A 19,088-nucleotide genomic window follows, 5' to 3' on the forward strand; every position below is an offset into this window, starting at 1 on the left:
TTCTGTTCAAGCTCTGGTTTTGTGAGGACCACTTTCATGGCATTTGAAGTAAAGAAGTTCTGTTGTTTCTGATCTTGCCTCTCTTTAAAATTCTGCAGACCTTGCAAAAGACCCAGCTGTTGCTTTAAAATGCAGATAAGGGGGACACTATGCCATTTGCGGGTGCTGTCATTACACACCCATGTTACTGTTGTCTGTTAGCTAGAAGTTAATCACTTCATTTTTTACCCTGTCAATCATTTAGCAACATACAAGAACAAAGATATCTTTAGGAAACAGTGGCATCTTTTTTCTCCAAGGCAGTTTTTGTATGAACATTATGAGAATATTTCTCTTATTTAGTTTATTATGAGGTGCAAACATACAAACATATTTCTTAAAAATTTTCTTTAGATATTGCTGCTTCAGCTTTTACTTGACATCCAATTTAATAGTTTATTTTCTCTGAAAATGCAAATGTTTTGACTAATGAGGTTTGAGAGACAGTTTCCGGAAATTACCCTTCTACTCATGTTTTTTACCCAAAGGCAAAAGGAACTAGATTTGTAGTAGACGATTCTCACTAAAACTGAGGAATACTTGGATTAACTGCATAAAGAAATATGGTGCTATATGAGGACACTGCATGTATTCAATAGTATGATTAAAATATGAATATTACTATGCTAGGTTTGAAAGATGTGCAGTTGCTATCTTGCAAACCTGAACATATATAGGTACTTTTAAAAATATCGCATTTTGTATTTTACCAGTAAAATTCTGTAAAAATAAATTCATAGATTTTCATGAAAACAATGAATTGGTCAAAAAAAAAAAAAAAAGTGTTTAGGGAAGATTGTTCAACGCCCTTAAATCTTCAGTGGGTTTTTAATCCTCGTATTCAGTTCAATTGTGAACTGATACTCAATACTGGAAAACCCAATGATTCCCTGAAATAATATTCTATAAATTAATTTCAACTATTTTGATTTATAAACCTTAATAACTATGCCAAGATTTTAAAATCAGAATCATCCCTTTTTACATAGCTACCAGAAGAAAGAAAAGGGAATGGTCTTATCTAAAATAAATGTTTAGATAAGAACAGTCATGTCTGTCTCTTAATTAGGACTTTTCATAGCTCGAAGCTTTCTCAGACAGAAAGACTATGTAAAGAAGCAGAGATATGTACAGTAAGTTACATAGCATGGAGAAAATAGTTAGCCTTAGGAGTGAGTCCCAGCTTTTTTCTGGGTCCCACTCTAATGCAGTGTTTATGGGCAGCTGCATCAAGTATGTACAACTGTGTACAAGCTGAAATGGAGTTTCAGCTTGAATTCCTTAGTTGGTTTCCACAGCTAGGGCAGGACATAAACATAAAAATTGTCTTTCAAGCTGGTCGTCATGAGCCAAATGACTATTGTTTCAGGTTATACAGATCAAAAACCAAATCCCAATGGTGCATGGTGAACACATGAAGGTGAACATGACCACCAATTTTGGCTGGACTTCAGGTCCTTCACACCCATTATTCTGTGTCTAATAGTATCTGATAGCCAATGCTCTGAAACTATAAAATTACCACGTGATGTTTTTTTCTTCTTTTGGAAGATTTTTTTTTACATCCATTTAATTTTTCAACCTCTGCTACATCCACTGCTTAATTAGGTCTTGAATAATATTTCTTAGTAGTTAAATTGATACCTTAAATTTCTTGTTTTGTGAGAACAGTGAACACCAATATTCTCCTCTTCCCTCAAATTCATAATTTCTTAACTTCTATCACAGTCTTTAAAAAGGTCATCTTTTTAAAGTTGAGAAGTCCTCGTCTGTATAATTTATTTCTGTGAGAAGATTATCCTTATGGGCCTCTCTGTTCCCTTTGGCAGATCCTCTTCAGAATGAGGGGATCTGGTAGTACCAGAGTGGGGGTATCCTTGTATGGTGGTATAATAACAATGATTTCTGTTTGGTTCTTTATTTATTTCTTCAAAACTCTAGGAACAAATTTGCCTTTTTCATGACTGCCAAGCATTGAATTCATGTTTTCCTAGAATAATACACAAAGTTTCCAACATTTCTTCTCCTGGGAGTAATTGTTGAGCTAGTGAACATCAGTATGAATATTTATCAAAGACCATGGGTATTCACCATGTCTAACTTTGTATGTATTAATGTTGAATTTCATCAAGTATTTTATCACCCACTTATTTGATATTTTGACATCCTTTTGTAAGTCTTCTTGGTCAGTTTTTGGGTTTGCTACCCTTGATACGTGTTTTCGGTAACTATTATTGCTTCATTTTTTGCTACCTTTTCTAGATCACTAATGGGAACAATTAAGAAGTTAGTTATAAGCTTTCTGGAAATCCAGGTTTACTATGTCAGCTGGAAACTCCTAATCCATGGAGTTCTACCAAGTCTTTAAAGAAATTGAGTAGATCTTCCTGCTACTCAACTTAGACTTGATCTATTTGTGGTCTCCCTGTAAAAAACTGGCTTTTCATTTTACATTTCCTCATGTTCGAGTCATTCATATTGTCCTCGTGATTTATTGCAATTCACTTTATAGATTTGTTATTAAACGTTGTCTACTGACACATCAAGTGCAGATGGCTCCATTGATTTGACAGATCTGAAAGGCTCTTCTGTGGGTTCATCCTTAAGCTCATCCTGAAGTTGATTGTAAATAATTCATTTAGCTTTATTGCCATGGCCTTTTCTTTCCTGAGCTTTCTTATTACACCCCAATGCCCCATGTAATTGATATGTAGTATCTGAATGCTGCACAATCTTTACTGTACTAAAGTCCACCACTAAACCATACTACTAAGTTCCACATCTGCACATTTCTTGAAGACCTCCAGGGATGATGATTCAACCACATAACTGGGCAGCCTATTTAACACAACCTAGCATTTTTTACTTTATAACAGGTTTCAGGTTGCTGAAATAATCCTAATCATGAAACAAAGGCTTCTATCAAGGAGACACTGGGTAGATCTGGTCAAAAATTATCTGATACAGTTTTGGGACTGACACATACAAAGGATCTCTGTGGCTCGGCAGTAGCTTTCCCAGATCCTTGGGATGTCTAGCAGCCTGTGGGTTGCCTGTGCAACATCCTAGGTGCTGGGAATTGCTCTTCCCAAGGACTGATGGGTGAGGGCCATTAGCTCACTAACTCTCAGAACAAACTGTCTGCAAACTGAAGACTTTGTCCTAATTCTCCTAAACCAGAAGTTCTCATAATTTATCACCTGCATATATTTCAAGTGTTTCATTTCTTTTTCCATCCAGATTGCTTTGTTCATTTTTTTAAACACTGAAAACTTTCCACATCCTTTCTCCTGTCAGCACCAATCCAAGTTGTGCAGGCAATTTCTATTTCCCACATTCTATACCTATTTTCCTCTATAAAAGTGACACCAATTTGTTTTTGCAGCTATCCTGGCTCAGCATAAAGGTCCATCTAGCCAAATTGTCCCTTCCTTAACAGTTGTTAGTAGCAGATGTTTAGGGAACATATAGGAACAGGGCACATATGGTCAGATACTCACCCTGCTGTATACCACAGCTTTCTCCAAAGAAAGCATCCTTCCTCAGCCTTTAAATCATCCACAAAATTGCAATGCTCTTTTCATATTGCAAGAGAACAAACATGAATTTCCTACAGTTTGTAAATGAAGTTACAAAATAATTTGCCCAGGCAAAAAAATCTTGTTGATGAATATTTCAATTAACTTTGTCCACATGAAGTGAAAGAAATATACATTTTCAGTCAGAGACATTTGTTTGTTCAATCTCTTGCTTGTTTGTTTTTCCATAGATCCCTGGGATATCAAAATAAAATTAAAAAATAAAAGAGAAAAAAAAAAAAAAAAAGAACTTGCTTTTGGGTCTCCATTCTGTTACTCTGTAGGACTCAAATAATTTTTGTATAAGCAAACACTAAATGACAGTGTAATTTACACTGCAGGATTTTCTGACTAATGTGTAGATTCAATAGATGCTTACTTCTATTGAAATCACAAAGATTTCACCCTTTATGTTTAATTTACCCATCACAGGCATTGATGACATGGCCACTTTACCATACTCTCTTTATAATACTCTCCTTAAGTATTCTTATTTTCCAAAGCAGAGTCAACTTCAAAATGGCATTAAGTGGCTAAGAGCCTTATCCAGATGAGTTTTTAATATCTCTCTGGATTGCACAACCTCTATGCACCACTTATACTAACACTTACCATCCTCCTAGTGAGAATCTACCCTCTCTCACATGTTCAGATCAGCTCCACTAATGATCTCTGAGTAGGGTGACAGTGGGCTCTTAGTGGACTCTTAGTACCACAGGGCCTGTGACATCAGGGACTGCAGTTTTAGAACAGTTCTCGTCATACATGTACTTACTATGGATTTCTCTACCAGGAGAATGGGATTTGCTCCTCCTTCCTACTGTGGAAGCAAGAGCTAACCTCATGCAGCTTCCTAAATGACAAGTGTGGTTTTGTTTTTTTTTGTTGGTGGTGTTTTTTTGTTTGTTTGTTTGTTTTGTTTTTGTTTTTCTTCGAAAGGACTTTCCTGCTTCAAAGTATGGAAGCCATCAGCACCATAGTAAGAGGACATTTTTGGATCAGCCATGGTGAAAATGCCACACAAAGACATGCAACAGAGTCTTTTTTTTTTCAGAGGGCATTATTCAATGGTTTATGAAAGAGAGGAAAGATGCCAGTAAGTGAGGGAGGGAGTTCGCTTATAGCTGCTGGAAACATAAGCTAGATTTTCGTCATTCCTCTCTGTTTCCCGTTTCCTGCACACACAAATCTATCCTTAAGGTATATGAAGTTCTAGCTTCTGGCATGACAGAATTATTTGATTCAGACTTAAAAAGTAGTAGTAGTATATGGGGTTTACAAACTGAGTATTACATCCTAAAATGAGGATTCTTTTTTCTATTTTTTTTAAATAAATATGAAAGAAAATGTTTGCCTATAACAGAATCACAGAATCAAAGAATGGCTGAGGTTGGAAGAGACTTCTGAAGATTATGCCGTCCAACCCCCCTGCTGAGCTAAATCACCTAAAGCACATTGCACAGGATGGCATCCAGGCAGGTTTTGAATATCACCAGAGAAGGAGACTCCACAACCTCTCTGAGCAACCTGTTCCAGTGCTCTGTCACCTTCACAGTAACTAAGTGCCCTCTCATATTCAGCCAGAACCTCCTGTGCTTCAGTTTGTGCCCGTTGCCTCTCATACTGTCACTGGGCACAGCTGAAAAGAGACCAGCTCCATCCTCTCAACACCCTCCCCTCAGATATTTATACACATTGATGAATTCTCCCCTCAGTCTTCTCTTTTCCAGGCTAAACAGGCCCAATTCTCTCAGCCTGTTCTTGTATGACAGGTGCTCCAGTCCTCTAATCATCTTCATAGCCCTCCTCTGGACTTGCTTCAGTCCTTCTTGTACTGGGGAGCCCAGAAGTGGACACAATGCTCCCAGTGAGGCCTCACCAGGGCTGAGCAGAGGGGGAGGATCACCACCCTTGACCTGCTGGCAACACTCTACTGAGTGCACCGAAGGACCGAAGGATACTGTTGGCCTTCTCGGCCACCAGGGCACATTGCTGGCTCATGGTCAGCCTGCTGTCCGCCAGAACTCCCAGGTCTCTCTCTGCATAGCTGCTCTCCAGCAGGTCACCCCCAGCCTGTAGTGGTGATTGGGGGTCCCTAGTTGCAGGACCATATGAGCAACATTAGGAAAGCAACTGATCTGTGAATTGTTTTATATTACATACAAAGTATCATGCCACAGATAAGTCTCAATACATAACTCAAGGTTTGTGTAATCCCCTTGAAATTATTCAGATTACTTAAATGCTAAAGAAAATGATTTTTTTGCAGCTTGATATAAGAGAGTGCTATTATTATTACTTTGCCTAACTTAAGGACATGGCTTTTGATAAACTGCCCCCATTTAAAATTAATTGCTAAGTAGAAGTAGGGGTTAGTGGTAAATCTCTCTTCTGTAAAACAGAGAGGCTTAAAATCAAAGTAAGCTTAAACCAGTATAGGAGAAGAAAACAACTAATTTCTAGTAAAATTTCTTTTTATGTTTGTTTATTTTTTTTATTGCCACAAGGCTCATTTTAAATAAAGATATTAAAAGGCAAGGTCCCAGTTCTGTAGCTTAGTGTCCTTGCATAAATCAGGAATCACACATAAACAAAATGAGGAAATGTCATTATGGACAAACCATCAAAACTCTGAGCCTCTTTCACGGCAGCAGAAAGAACGGCTTATTGTTATTGGATAGTCCTAGCACCATCCAAGAGCAAGGAATCAAAGAGCTTCTGTCACTGCACCAGGCCTTCATCCTATCAGACTCAGAGCAGCTTAACACAAATTCTGTCAATCTTAAAGCTGCTTAGAGTAACATCTTCAAGGCAATTTAGCAATTCAGAGCTTAATCTTCATTGAAAGTCAACAAAACCTAGGCTCAGTTGTGTTTAAGTTACCTTTAAAAATGGGATGTAGGAGCTTCTGATGTTACCCTTAATCCTGCTGGGTTTTTAGTGCATGAGAGCCAGGGCTCCCAGGAAAGGAAGTTTTGGGAAATGCAGTGGAGTGAGTGATGAGCTGCAAGGAGCTCAGTGCAGCATGGGCTTAATTTTATATTTAAAAGACAGAAGCTAAGAAGTTTAGCATCATCCCCTTGCAACTTTGTTTAATAACTGTTAAAGTACATATAGTTACTGTTAAATATTTTTGATAACAGTGGTTAATCAGCACTTCTTTCTTCAAAGTTCATAAACTTCAAAGTTTCTAAAGAGTATTGACAACCACACACAGAGTAAAACCACCAAACATAACATTAACAAGAAGAAATAATCATGGGGTTTTGACATTTAAGAGGTAGCACCAAAGACTATCATTATTTGCTCTTTTTCTTGGTTTATTTCTGCTTTTGAATATGCTGACATCATATTTTTAAGCCCATGAGAAGGGACTACTAATGAAAAGTGTATTTACAAAGTATTCATTTGACTTGAGAAAATAAGGTTTATAGAAAACATTATCTACCAGGAAAACCATGCAACCCAATCATATAGTAAACCTTACCGGGATAAACCTCTTTTGGTTAGGTAAAGGATGACAGATAATAGCTCATAGAATCCACAGAATGGGCTGAGAAAATAGTACATCTCTTCTAATCACTCCTGCTCCTTCAGGCAAACTGTTATTTTTCTGTTATTTGTTTAGAAGGTCTTGGCTGAGTTCAGCTCTGGCCTTCAGCATTGTTCCATATCCATTGATTGTATAGGGTTATAGCTTCACAAACTGAAGCCTTTAGAGTTTTTATGTTTGGCCTTAAGAACCAGAGGTTATGTAGAGTTTCCTGACCTTTGTGCCATAAAAATATAGATTTAGTAGTCTTTGGTTGCATGTGGATCTTTAGAAAATCACCCTTCTTTAAAAGAGACAAAGTCAAAAACAGGAATGCACTGCATTGCTTCCTGTTGAAGTTAGTGTGCTAAAACAAAAAGGACTCTATCAGCAACCTCCCACTGATTGAGTAAATTCTTAATGAGCTCTTCAAGTTCTGGCCTAGAGACAAAAGGATATTATGATTTCTAAAATAGTTGCATCCTGCAGAGTTTATGGATTTAGCACATTTCTCCACATTTGTCAGGAGAATTAATCTCCATAATAATTTTGATCAGCTTTGTCAATCTATGTTGTAGTTCCCATATGCAGGTGATACCTCGTTATTTGAAAAGAACCAGACAGCTGATACAATAAAAATGCAAATTCAACTTCTGATTCTTTTGTTCTCAAAGGAGAACTTTCAAGTCACTAACCTGATTTCCTTTTATGATAAGATCACCCATATGGTGGACCAAGGGAAACCAGCTGATGTGATTTTTTTGGACTTCAGCAAGGCTTTTGACACGGTTTCCCATAGGATCCTACTGGACAAAATGTCCACCATACAGCTAAATAAAAACATCATACGATGGGTGAGCAATTGGCTAATGGGCAGGGCCCAAAGGGTTATGGTAAATGGGGCTGCGTCAGGCTGGCGGGCGGTCACCAGTGGGGTCCCTCAAGGCTCCATTTTAGAGCCGGTACTTTTCAATATTTTTATAAACGATCTGGATGTAGGAATAGAAGGTATTTCAAGCAAGTTTGCTGATGACACCAAACTTGGAGGAGTTGTGGACTCAAATGAGGGTGTAAAGGCCTTGCAGAGGGATCTGCATAGGTTGGAGAGCTGGGCGATCACCAACCGCATGAAGTTCAATAAGAGCAAGTGCCGGGTCCTGCACCTGGGACGGGGAAACCCTGGCTGCACGTACAGACTGGGCGATGAGACGCTGGAGAGCAGCCTAGAAGAGAGGGATCTGGGGGTCGTGGTAGACAGCAAGTTGAATATGAGCCAGCAGTGTGCCCTGGCAGCCAGGAGGGCCAACTGTGTCCTGGGGTGCATCAAGCACGGCATCGCTAGTAGGTCAAGGGAGGTGATTGTCCCGCTCTACTCTGCGCTGGTGCGGCCTCACCTCAAGTACTGTGTGCAGTTCTGGGCACCACAGTATAAAAAGGACATGAAACTGTTGGAGAGTGTCCAGGGGAGGGCTACGAAGATGGTGAAAGGCCTGGAGGGGAAGACGTACGAGGAACGGCTGAGGTCACTGGGCCTGTTCAGCCTGGAGAAGAGGAGGCTGAGGGGAGACCTCATCACAGTCTACGACTTCCTCGTAAGGGGGTGTTGAGAGGCAGGAGACCTTTTCTCCATTAACACCAGTGACAGGACCCGCGGGAACGGGGTTAAGCTGAGGCAGGGGAAATTTAGGCTTGACATCAGGAGGGGGTTCTTCACAGAGAGGGTGGTTGCACACTGGAACAGGCTCCCCAGGGAAGTGGTCACTGCACCGAGCCTGTCTGAATTTAAGAGATTGGACTGTGCACTTAGTCGCATGGTCTGAACTTTTGGGTAGACCTGTGCGGTGTCAAGAGTTGGACTTGATGATCCTTAAGGGTCCCTTCCAACTCAGGATATTCTATGATATTCTATGATAAGTCCAAGAGGAAGCCATTACTAAGAAGGAGCCATTGCAAACAAACATCTTGACTTTTCCAAAATGTCCTCTCTCCTCAGAGACAAAGCAGCCATAGATTCTATGATTCTACGGCATTGCTAGTCAGTCGAGCGAAGTGATTGCCCAGCTCTACTCTGCACTGGTGCAGCCTCACCTTGAGTACTGTGTGCAGTTCTGGGCGCCACAGTACAAAAAGGACATTAAACGGTTGGAGAGTGTCCAGAGGAGGGCAACGAAGATGGTGAAGGGACTAGAGGGGAAGAATATGAGGAGCAGCTGAGGTCACTGGGCCTGTTCAGCCTGGAGAAGAGGAGGCTGAGGGGGGACCTCATCACAGTCTACAACTTCCTCGTGAGGGGGAGTGGAGAGGCAGGTGACCTGTTCTCTGTAAACACCAGTGATAGGACCTGTGGGAATGGTGTTAAGCTGAGGCAGGGGAAGTTTAGGCTGGACATCAGGAAGAGGTTCTTCACAGAGGTGGTCGCACACTGGAACAGGCTCCCCAGTGAAGTAGTCACTGCACCAAGCCTGTCTGAATTTAAAAAGCGATTGGACTGTGCACTTAGTCTCATGGCCTAAACTTTTGGGTAGACCTGTGCGATGCTAGGAGTTGGACTTGATGATCCTTATGGGTCCGTTCCAACTCAGGATATTCTACGATTCTAGCCAATGTTCTGTCTTGTTAATACTTTCTCCTGGATTTGCCTGTTTACACTTTTTTAATAGCTAGAGAACAATTCTTTTTCAAAAGGAGTCTCTAAATGTTGTACTGCATAAACAGATTTATTATGACATGATCAAAAGAGCACTCTCATGCTAGAAAAGTCTGAAGACTTAAACTTTTTACATCTCCTGCAAAGAAATAAGTATGAATATTCTGTCTGACAACATTCTAGTATTACATACTGATTTCTGATAATAATAATAATAATATCCCATTTTACTGTCACAGTTATCTGCATTTTGGCTGGTGGGGTGTTTTTCAGTACTAGAGTCATTCTGCTAAGATGACGTCATGCCACTCTCTTTGAATTTATTATGTTCAAATTATACAAATCATAAATGTAGATCATTTTTACATAGAAAGACTTTCCCTTATTTTAGTTCTCCAGATGTCTAATATCCTTGTCCAAAAAAACAAAGAAGTCATCATATATCTAGCTGGTGGTAATAATTATGTTATCAGTGGGGTTCTTTCCTGTGCTGAAAATTTTCTTTTGATTATAACCTAGTAGAAATACAATGAATTCTGTGGGCAGCCTGGCCACAGTGTAATTTTAAAAGCTTCTAATGGACATGGGGTCATGATTAGGTCTGGGAGAAAGCAATTTGCAAACTACAGGGTGTCTGAGACAACTACCTAAAAAAACAACTACCCAAAGCAGAATCTTGAGAGCTATTGTAATACTGAGAGATATCATAAACTAGTTATTTAAAAATAATAATAATAAATAATAAATTCAGTGCTTTTATACAGTGTATTCTGTATTAGGAAGAAGTCATATTTGGAAGCAGGGAGGGAGGGGATGGCTATAAGCAGTGCTGCACACAGAGTCCCAATGTTTCAGTCTTATTGTCTCTGAAGATAACATTTTATTTTATTTTATTTTATTTTATTTTATTTTATTTTATTTTATTTTATTTTATTTTATTTTATTTTATTTTATTTTATTTCATTTTATTTTATTTTATTTTATTTTTCCTGGGGAGAAAAATGAATTAGTATTTTCAGGCAGGAAATAAGTAAGTTACCATTTCTTTAAAACCAAGAATCACGGAACTCTTTGGCTCCTGTGTCAAACTGTGCAACCCACAGGTTGAAATTTCAGGTGAATTACCCGTTAGTTTAAAGTATCCCTAATTAGACATCCAGTCACTTTTCTTTTTCTTTCTGGATATAGATAATCTTAAATGTCACAACACAGGAATCTGTGCTGCAAAACTGTATGGGTTCCTCAGACAGAAATCTGAGATGCAGTCAAGCTGCAGTTTCACTGAGTCTGTGTGGGGAGAAAAAAACAAATCCTTGAAGAAGCACATGCAAATTTCACATCATTTTGATGCATAATCCTCCAGCCAGGTCAAGGTCAGTCAGAAATGATTGCATTTCTTTAAAATAACCCCTCAGGACAAACCTAACCTAAGTTTTCCATTTTGTTGAGTAATTCAAAACTCACTCACGAGTTTGGGGCTTCATAATGAAATTTCACACAGTTCCCAAAGTACTTCTCAAACAGTATGTTATTGCAGATCTTCTCTGGAGTTTTTTCAAAATATTGTAGCCTAAATACATTAACAATACATTGAGTACAATGTAAGTGAATTTAAAAGCTTCTACATTTATCAGAAATGCAACTAAAAAGAAAAAAAATATATGGTAAGGGTGGTAAGGGTCAAGGAATATGCTCACAGTTTAATGCTAGTTTCAGATTTTTGCAAATCAAATGGAAAATCTGTTTGGCCCCTTTATGCCCTGTAAAATGTTGAAACAATGAAAAGCAGAGAACATGAAAGAGCTTCATTTTCTTGGGTTACCTTTCAAGTACTTCTAGAAGAGCTGGAAGCCAGATAAGTCTGAAAGCAACATGAATTCTGTCTATGTCCGTGGCTGAAAAGCTAAAGCTGCTGGTCCTTCCTCACAGCGGGCTGTCACCTGTGTTGCATTTCCTAGAACAGCCTGGAATTGATCATCAGATCCACTGTCCCAAGCAGTGTGTTGTGATGGGCACACAGACTATTTGGCAAATGAGCTAAAGACAAGGAACATGATCAGTCATCCTTCCTGCCACTGATGAAGTCAAAAGCTTCAAAACCTCTCTAACAACATGAGTCCCTGAGGCTCTGACAGGCAGCTTCCTGAAGTGATCAGTGATGCTTCACACCTCAAGCTTCGGAGTTTCATATCTGAGACTTCTGTTTTCCTTCCTAAACCCCACCGATATTGGCTGTGACATGGCACAGTGACAGAGATTGTGCCATTGACAGAACATTGTGTGCTGTTGCACAGCAAGAGCATGAAAGTATAGCATACATTCATTGACTGACATATTTTTAGAGGGGTATAGACTTCTGAAAGCATTGACTTCAAGTTTTTCAGTGTAGAAGAACCCATTGCCTGGAGAGAACACAAGAACTAGCAAAGCACCCAAATAAGCAAACCAAACAAGCACTGCTTGTAGGAGCTGATATTAAGGATCATGGTAGCATCTGCAAAATGAACAAAATATTCCCCAATGACAAATGGCAGTCCTCTTTCCTGATGTAAATACAGAAAGAAAATATCTCCCCTCTCCTAGTGAAATCTTTCTGGAACTAATGCTGCTGTCTCCAAACCTCTTTTCATTGAAGTCTGTGGCAAAGCTCCCTACCAAATTCCCACTAGGAGCAAAATGATAAAGAATGGCTTGGAGTGAATAGAGAAACTGCTGAATGAAATAAAGAAATAGCATGACAGCAAATGGAAGGGGCTTGGATGTAAATGTATGATAGGATTTGGAAGTGCCTGAAGGGCAGCCCCAGTCCCTCAGGCTCTCCATCAGTGAAAGCTTAGACCTACCAGCTGCATTAATACTCCAAACTTCATGTGCCTGGGAGCATCCTCCAGACTTATGGCCCACCACTGCAGCCCCATCCCTTCCTTTATGCCCTATTGCCCACCACATAAGGGAGATGTATCCAGACTGTTGCTGGGAATGATCCTTAGCCCATTCTGATTTCCAAAGAGCACTTGGAAACCATGCTGCAGTGCCCTAGCATGGTTTAATATAATAGTCCACATGCTGCTGACACTTGTTCCTCTCAGACCAACTATAGTAATTGAGGTTGAGGGGATCGGCTTCATGATGCAACATCATTAAAACAGGAAATACTCATTGGAAAGAAACAAACACACAACAAACCAGGAATCACAGTTTCTTTCAGTCAAAGGCCTGAGACAAACATTTTTGTTCGTTTGTTTGTTTGAAACCACACTGTTGTAGTATACTTTTAATGAAAGGTGTTCTTCAAAACAGTCCACTCCCAACCCTTTCAGAGGTGACAATGTGTGATTGGATCATTTCTAGCACAGGGGCTGCTCTGGCAGCCTGTAGGCATTGCAAGCAGCACCTCAGAGCTTCCCAAGCTCACGTGGGGAGAGCAACCTTTCAGTATGATCTACACGTAGGATTCACCTGTTCAGCTTCTCCAGATTAAAGAAAACCTGGGAGAAGAAGGTGGAAGTCTTTATTGACATGCTACTAAGTGAAAATTTAACCCTTCTAATAACATCTTAATTGCATTGCGATGGCTGTTTCTATCACAACACTGCTGTGCTCTCTGTTGTAGCTATAGCAATGAATTACACTAGGGTTTCTTTCATTTTGCTTTAATGTTTTCTTCAAGCTGAGCCTGCAAGTGGGTGGAAATACATCTATTACCGAGAATGCAGAAAAGACAGCAAAGAAACTTGGGGTCAAATTCTGACTCTAGTACTGAATTACTGTATAAAACCAGGAAAATTATTAGATCTCTGTGTGTTGAATTTCCCCATCGTTTAAAAAAAAAAAATGGGGGAAGAGGGGGGCATAAGGCAGATGTAAAGAAGAGGAAGAATAGTTTCTCTCTCCCTAAATCTCTGCTAAGGAAATTTTCAGAGAAAATGGTGATATCCTTAACTCATGTAAATGCAGATATGCTAGCAGATTGCAAAAGAGTTAGGGCTGTTTACAGAAACTGAAGATCTCTCCTGCTAAATGTTGTTGTCATTTCATAATCAAGTAAATGGCAAAGAGCAGCCTGTAAATTTATGTGCAAACTCCCATCTGTGCCAGAAGAAGAAAGTAATTTCAAAGATGCAAATAAAGCTGCCACACAGTACCTGAACTGTATCATGTTGAGATTACTAGCCATGATACAGTGATATGGGAGATTTGTTTTTTTTTTTTTTTGCACTGAACATACAGGGGCATTCAGCAAAATATATTGCTGCGCTTGAAATGCATTAATATCCCTTGCCTTGTCAGGAAGATCATGAAGACTACTTACAAACGGTGTTTAATACCTCAGATGAGGAATCTCAGTTTCTCTGTTAAATTCCCTTTTTTTGCCAAAGGCTTAGCAAGACCACTTACTCTTTCTGTACCTTACTTTTCATTTTTGAAATGCTGGTAACAATACAGGCATGGTGGGTGCCAGTAGGTTGCAATGCATGGGATTGAACCATGAATTGATTTGCTATTTCCATAAATCTAATATAAGTTCTCCTATGCCAAATATTTATAACTCCTGATGCAAGAAGAGTTATTACTAGAATAGAAATTAGAATATGAGGAAACACTTCCTTACCACGAGAGTGACCAAGCACTGGCACAGGTTGCCCAGAGAGGTTTTGGAGTCTCCTTCTCTGGAGATATTCAAAACCATCCAAAACCATCAAAACCATTCAAAACCATCATGTGCAATGTGCACTAGGTGACCCTGCTTGGCAGGACAGGGCTAGACCAGGTGATCTCCAGAGGTCCCTTCCAACCTCAGGCAATCTGTGATTCTGTAAATTTACTATGCGATGCAGCTTAGTTTTTCAACATACCTCAAATGCTAAAGTGTTTACACTAAATTGAAGAAAAAAAGAGTCCCCATTTTAGTGGTCTTCACTGTCGTATAGACACCTCACTGCACATTTGGTAGTATACTGTGTCTTGGCACTGACCGTATTTTCATTTCAAACAAATTTTGAGCAAGGAATTTTGATGCTGTTGTGAAATGCTTGTCTCAAGTTTTACACTGAAGTGGGTTCCTAATAATTATTAAGAAGCAACCAAGCAAAAAAATAAAACCTGTTAGGTTCTTTCCAAATTACTTCTTGGATTAGCTTAGTGCAATGATCACTTCTGAAGTCTGGAATAATGTCAGGGACTCATATAATCTTGAATATTTCTGATATCCAGCATGTTCTAAATGTTTGCACCTTCTGTTTCACTTCTCAGGACTGTGCTTCTTAATTTTCTACAAGCAGGAAACATTCACAAAGAAGACAGCAGCAATGTATGGCATTCAAACAGCACTTTTTAATTTCAGAATGTTGTACAAATATTAAATAATTTTCCCCAAACTCAAGCAAAAACTTGGAACTGGGGGAAAAAAGAAAAAGTCATTAATGGAAATGCAGCACATATCCTTTAAAGCTTTGGTAATCACACCCATTCCTATTGCTATTTTTCTAATAAGGTAATTCATAAGTTCAACACACTTGTTTGAATTGTTTTCAGCAAACTTTGTTTCCTATTTCAGTGTTTTATACACACTTCAGAATAATCACTGGTCTTTCTATATTTGTAACCCAAAAATGTCTCATCTATCCTGTGTAACCCAGGTTCCTATTTGTGAAATGCACTATCCAGAAGATACTGAACAGAATTTTTTCTGATGCTGATGTGGCCTAACAGTGACATTGGTGATGGCTATGAAATTAAAGTTAAATAATTTAAACTGATTTCCTTTGTCATAAAGAATAACTATATCAGTTCAACAGTAGACTTAATCAGCTGACTGGGAAAAATGAGCCTTGTAGAGCTCTTGGTTCTGTCCTACGTGATCCAAAAAGGACTGAACAGTAGATGCAAATAGATGGCTGAGGACTTAAACACCTGAAGGAAGAACTCCTATTTAAGATGTGCTTTTGTCAGCTGTGGAGAAAAAAAAAAAAATTAAAAAAAAAAAAAAAGAGAGAGAGAGAAGCTGTTAATATCCGTGCCTCTCAGGTATTCACCATTAGAAAACTGTAAGGTTATTGAGGTCATTATTATTTAAAATTGTAGTAAAAGACACTAAAAATGAGTTACAGCAACCCATGAATAAGCAGACAGCATTTAGTCATGTTAGTATGCTCAGTAACTCGTTAGCTCTGCTAATCTGTATCTCCATAATCTACACTGTGTACTTGTGTTGTGGGGAGATACCTTTAACTTTTCAAGGAAAAATGCATGGGTCTGTATGGGGTAAATCCTAGTCTGAATAACACTTCTTGGTGCTTCTTTTAGATATCTTCATCTCTCAGAGATGTGTGATGTGTGCTCCTTGGTAGGATGGGTCTCTTATAGGACTGGGCTGCTTATGTCCTCTCCATAATATTTTGAAAAGATACTAATGCATTTCAGCTTTTCTTCTGATATTTCCCATGGAATGACAGAACCTATCTTGTATGGTATCTGGCTGAAAAAGCCAGACAGACTTTGCTGAGAGTTGGACATTTCATTGAATCATAGGATAGTTGGGGTTGGAAGGAGCCTTAAAGCCCATCCAGTTCCAACCCCCTGCCATGGGCAGGGACACCTGCAAAAGGCAAGGTTGCTCAAAAAGCCCCATTCAGACTGGCCTTGAACACTTCCAGGGATGGGGCATCCATAGCTTCTCTGGGAAACCTGTGCCAGGGCCTCACCACCCTCTAAGTAACAAATTTCTTCCTCATATCTAATCTGAACCTGCTGTCTTTTACTTTAAAGCCATTACCCTTTGTCCTATCACTACATGCCCTTGCAAAAAGTCCCTCTCTAGCTTTCTTGTAGGTCCCCTTTAGGTACTAGAAGGCCTGTCTGTGGTCTTCCCGGAGCCTTCTCTTCTCCAGACTGAACAACCCCAACTCCCTTAGCCTGTCTTCACAGGAGAGGTGCTGCAGCCCCTTGATCATCTTTGTAGCCCTCCTCTGGACTTGTTCTATCCTAACATCTTCTTGTGTGAGGGTCCCAGAGCTGAATGATGGGTGGGATGTCACAAGAGCAGAACAGAGCAGAGGGGGACAATCCCTTCCCTCTCCCTGCTGACCACGCTGCTTTTGATGCAGCCCAGGGTACGGTTGGCTTTCTGGGCTGCAAGCACGCATTGCCAGCTCATGTTGAGCTTCTTGCCAACCAACATCCCAAAAGTCCTTCTCTTCAGGGCTGCTCTCAATCCATTCTCTGCCCAGCCTGGATTTGTACTTGGGATTACCCTGACCCAAATGCAAGACCTTGCACTTTCCCCTGTTGAACCTCATGAGGTTGGCACAGGCCCACCTCTCAGGTCTGTCCAAGTCCCTCTGGATGCTATCCATTCCCTCCAGCATGTTGACCGCAGCACAGAGCTTGGTGTCATCAGCAAACTTACTGAGGGTGCACATGCATACAACAGTGTCTAGAATGAAGAACTCAATTTGTTCTAAAGCTGGGCCAACTGCCTACTTGTAAAAGTATGTTTTACAGAACTACAAACGGTTTCAAAGTTGTAAGCTTAAACATGTATAAAGTTAAACCTGTCTCTCAATTTGAAATGTTTGTGAAAGAGCACTGAAGTCAGCTCTTTTGTCATTTTCATCTAGTAATGGAGTAATCAGCATCTGTAGAGCATGCAGCTACAAGTCCTTCACTCTCTGAAACATTTGCTTGAAAATTCTCTTGTCTATCTATAATCTCATTTTAATTATCATTACATGTGATTACTCCAATCATAGTAAGTCAGTGGCAACCTGTGCATTCTACATTCCCTGTTAATGTCAACTAGTACGATGGCAGTCTGTGATGTTAAGTTCTGCTCTAAGGTGAAAATGTCTGTTCAAGAACAAAGAACACCGCTCTGATTTCTTTCTCCTCCTTAGCTTTTCAACACACCCTTTACCTTAGAACTTTCAAAATATTGAGCATTTCAGTTTGGAATGCAGTTTACCTCTGGGATGTGACAGTCTTGCTTATTCTCTGCAATGGAAAATATTGTCATTTGTTTTGAGTGATTTAGTTGTGTGTAGATTCAGGATTGTAACATCTTCCCCATATTCAGCATGGCAGCCAACTCTGTGATCAGGCTTTTGAGATGTTGAGAGGCTTCCATGACAAGGAACACAATTACTCAGCGAATTTCTCAGATGATGGCTCTTTAATATGGTGATAAAATGTAGAGTGTTGCATGCCGATAAGAGCAATACCAACAGAATGATGTGCTGTAAGTCTGTTTGTATGTGCACTGCCATTTCTTCAGAGATTGGGTGTCATTAATTGATTAAGGATAAGCAGCTGATGGTGCATAGCTTCCTCTTCATCACTCGACCTTATAGAAAGCCTTATTTGAGAAGGCAACAGATGATCTGCTACTGATAAGAATCCTTCACGAAAATATTTTTTTACTAAGATATAGCCAAGTTTTTTTTACTTTCGTTCCAAGAACATTTACCAAGAAAGGCTCAAGCTCATCCAAGCTCATGGATTACATAAAGTTCAGCAGGATTAGTTATTGTGTTCATCCTCAGAGAAAGGAATTATCTGGGCTTTTCTGAAGCTCTTAGACTGTAAACTCTTTAAGAGAATGCATATTCCAAAAAGCATTTTTTCTCTTCATGAAGCAGATCCTTCGTGCAGAATGAGTGCTTATGAGACCTTTTGAATTATTTTGGTTGCATAGTTACAACTCCAATAACTTTTTTTTTTTTTTTTTATAAGTTCTCCTCATTATGAGAGGTAGCCTTGAGTGTTTTAATTTTACCCATAAAGCTGTTATAATCATTCTGTGCAATTATACTACAATGCATAACAATTAATTATATCAAATCCTTCTCACAGATGTGTTTACCAATGAAGAAATTACTTCAACTTTATTTCTGACAATAAAGAGTTGGTCTTATTATGTCCCTCTTGGGATTTTACTCATCTATCCTTTCTGTAGTTAGTATTATAAACATATTATTTACCCTATAGGAATTTCCCTACAGGAAAATAAACATCAGTTGTTGTCAGGCACACGTTCTTTAAACTGTATTTTGTATGGGGAAAAAAAAAAATATCTATATATCTTCTCTTATTAGAAACCAAGATCTAGGTTTTTATCTGGATAACTTCAGCTAGCCACCTGCACACACATACAGCCTTTCTGGAATTCATGTCCAGGGCCTTTCAATGGGAAATACAGAGTATGTTGACCCCAGGGATTGCTGGTGGAGGTGCAGGGCATAGGCCTGGATGAGGCTGAGGATTGTTTTCACTGTAGTTTGGTAATATAGAGCTC

At 39.4% G+C, this 19,088-nt stretch overlaps 1 protein-coding gene across 7 annotated transcripts in view; it reads left to right on the forward strand.

Annotated features, from left to right (window-relative positions):
* The window catches only part of DLG2 (discs large MAGUK scaffold protein 2), a gene marked incomplete at its 5' end in the record, with an annotated part of 1,037,476 nt that overhangs the window by 964,620 nt on the left and 53,768 nt on the right, over nucleotides 1-19,088 (forward strand). The window lies entirely within an intron of this gene.

The sequence above is a fragment of the Aythya marila genome, assembly GCF_965140915.1.
Source record: "Aythya marila genome assembly, chromosome: 1".
Classification (NCBI taxonomy): Eukaryota; Metazoa; Chordata; class Aves; order Anseriformes; family Anatidae; genus Aythya; species Aythya marila.